We start from the raw sequence: 3,456 nt of genomic DNA on the forward strand, positions 1-3,456 counted from the left end.
TGGGAGTTCAGCAACATAGCCGTTACGCTAACTGCTGGTCCCCTGCCCTCCCGCTTACAAAATATATTTATTTAATTATTATTATTTTAAAAAATTGTTATAGGACACGTGTGTTTACCAGATGAGACAAAGAGAGAGCAAGAGGAAAAGTAAGAAAGCAAGCCACCAGGTCCAGGACTTGAACTGTTGTCAGCCAGTGGGATTCTGGCACTTTAACCACCATGCCACCTGCTGCTGGTCCCCACACACACTTTTTTTTTTTTTTAAGAATTATTTTATTTAACTTAATTAATTTATTTTTATTATTGTTTTTTTGGAGAGGTTTTTGCTATAGGGCGCGTGCGCTCGCCAGACAGACAGAGAGAGACATAGAGACAGAAAGTGAGAAATCACCCCCCAGGGGGATGGCCACGCCACAATCCCTTCTCCTCCATTCTCCTCTCAGGATCTTGGGCACGCACGCACAAGCCCCCGGCATGAGTTTTAAGCCACCGGGTCCAGGACGCGAACCGTGGTCGACTACGTGGGAGTCCAGCGACATAGCCATTACACTAACTGCTGGTTCCCAATTTATTTATTTTAATTAAAAAAAACCCTTTATTTATTTTAGTTTGACCAGAGAGGGAGAAAGAGAGAGGGAGAGAGAGAGAAAGTAAGAAAGCAAGCCACTGGGTCTGGGACTTGAACCATAGTTGGCCATGTGGGAGCCCAGAGCCCTTAACCACCACGCTACCTGGTGGCCCCTTTATTTATTTTAATTTGACCAGAGAGGAACAGAATGAGAGAGAGAGAGAGAGAGAGAGAGAGAGAGAAAGTGAGAAACCAACCTGCCAGGTCTGAGACTCGAACCACCGTCTGTCCTGTGGGAGTCTGGCTCCCTTAATCACACCACCTGCTGCCCCTCCCCCCCACTTTTTATAAAAAAAGCTTTTTTAAATTTTTAGTTGCCAGAGGATGTGCACATGTACAATAGAGAGAGAAGGAGAAAGAACCTTCCCCTGGCCATGGTCACACTGCAGTGCCTTCTCCTCCAGCTCTCCACTCCGTTAGAGTTGGGGTGCGTGTGCACACACGGCTAAAGCGTCATTCTCACTTTTAATGAGCATTTCAGCTTTGGTTTGCCTTATGATAAAGATGTCATCCCCTCTGGTCATGCTTCCCAGGGCCATCTCATCCTTTCCTGGGAGACCTCTATCCCCTTCCTTACCCTACTGTGCTGCTTTTGAGATGGGGAGACGGGGCTGCCCAGGCTTGCCTTTGCCCGGGCTTCATTGTGTGACGTAGGTGTTTGGGTCCTTATTTTCAGCTGAGCAAACTGAAGCTAGAAGGGGATCAGGGTCCTCTTCTACTACAGGTTAGAGCTGTGTCGACACTGTTTTCCTGCCCAGCTAAACCCCATGCCCTGTTTGGAACATTCCCCATCTCGAGTGTAGACACTTGTATTCCAAGCCTCCCTCGCAGCCAGAGTGAGTCTGATCTAGGCCCCATCAACCACATGCCCCTCTTCCTGACCTAGACAGAAGAGCCACAGGAAGCAGGTACCACTGGGAACTCTTCTGAAATTGCAGGAGTTTAATCGAGGTGAAAAAGGACTAAGAACCGAAAAAGTCGTAGGTTACAGACGATCAAATGCTCATTGTTACTGGAGCTGCTGATACTTAAATATCCTGAAATGGTCCCAAGACAGTACCCCTTTTGACAGAGGACAGCACCGAGGCCCACGGGGAGGTAAGCACGTAGCTAGTTAGAGACAACGTCGAGTAGGAAATTGGAGCGTGCTGACTTTCCTTCCAGCAGGTTTGGGCTGCATTACTGCTGTTACCAGTTAACTGAATGATCTACTTTACTTGCACTTGTTTACGGATGGCACAAGGGTGTCAAGCCTGCAGAGGGACCATGGAGCACACAGAAGATGTGGGCAGTGGGGCGCAAAGAGGATGAGCTTTGGAGTCAGAGGTTGGCTTCGGGCCCTTGTCTCAGACACTTGCTGACCTATCTCGAGACTCAACTTTCTTACTCAAACATATGGATACTCACTTAACTGCTTTGCTGCTTCTAATCTTTGTCAGGAGCAAACCCAGGATGGCTAAACAGAGATTTGTTTCGTTCTGGTCTTGGCTCTTTGGAGTCTTGCAAGTTCTTTAGGGAGAACAGTTCGTGTTCGGGATAGCACTTGCTTTTCCTCTGCTTTTGACTCAGTATCAGCTGGCAGGCTGCGGTTTGCTCTGAACCCCAGCCAGGCTGCTAGCTTGGTCGTAACTGGAGAACAGTGTCTCTGGAGGCCAGCCGAACGCCTTTGAAGTCCGCTAGGGTGAATCGATGTACTGCTTTCGTTTGTAATTCAGGATCGAACAGAGTGCCAGCCCAAGACAGGAGCTGCGGGAAGCTGACACTGGGCAGTAAGCGCTTTGGGCCTCAACTTAATAGCCAGCTATGCATTGCCAGTTTACTTTCCCTTCCCCACAGCCAAGTATCAACCCGAAAAGGGACAGGTGCCAGGTATTGTGCACTAGGTGCTGTGGGGAAGCAGGGAGGAATCACAGCCAAGGCGGCTAGCTGGTCCCTGAGGGCTGTGTCCTGGGCTGTGTGGAGGAACTGGGCCTGAGCCAGACCTGGAAAATGAGTAGGTTGGAACAGAGGAGGTGGGGCATCACTCAAGTGGGGGAAACCACAAACTCAAAGGCTCAGAGGGCGATATGTACCAAATGTGATTGGAAATGAACGTAGGCCAATCTGTAGTCATTGCAGTAGAGAGACGTTATCAGAGGAAGCTTGGTCTAGCGTGGCAGGTCCTAAGGCTGCAAGCTACAAAGGCCTACTTTGCCAGACTGACTCCATCTTGTTAAAGGAAACATTGATTTTCTCTCTGCCTGACACTCTTGGTTTGGGTTTCTCTTAGGAAACTCCAAGGAGACAGCTGGGTCAGCTAGAGCTTAAAACAGTGAGGGAGGTTCTCACCCAGCTACAAACCGGAACTCCTGCCCTGAGGATGGGGCACTGCGTGGTGCTTCCCAGCTAAAAATCGGCCTGCTCCATGCCTTTCTACAGACAGCCTTTAGCCCCACAGCCTCTCCCTGCCCTAGGAAAGTCGGCTGCCCTCTTCCCAGTGTGGCCACACTGTGATAAATTCTCCTTTCCTCTCTGGTCGACAATTTTGCCTCTCTGTGTTTTGTTAAGTGGCAAAGGGTCGGACCTGTTTTGGGTTCCTGGACTGAGGCATAGGGTCCCTCATCTGGCAACTTATGGGTTTTTTACTTTTTTAAAAAAAATGTATTCCTTCCTTCCTTCCTTCCTTCCTTCCTTCCTTCCTCCCTCCCTCCCTCCCTCCCTCCCTCCCTTTCTTCTTTTTTTTTTTTCCCAATAAGGAAGCAACTACAGAAAACTTTATTTGTTCAAAGTAACCAGTGCTATTGGGATGCAACCCCCCCCCCCACTTCCCCCAAACACACGTCAAAA

This window comes from Tupaia chinensis, unplaced genomic scaffold, assembly GCF_000334495.1.
Source record: "Tupaia chinensis unplaced genomic scaffold, TupChi_1.0 Scaffold000628_1, whole genome shotgun sequence".
Lineage (NCBI taxonomy): Eukaryota > Metazoa > Chordata > Mammalia > Scandentia > Tupaiidae > Tupaia > Tupaia belangeri.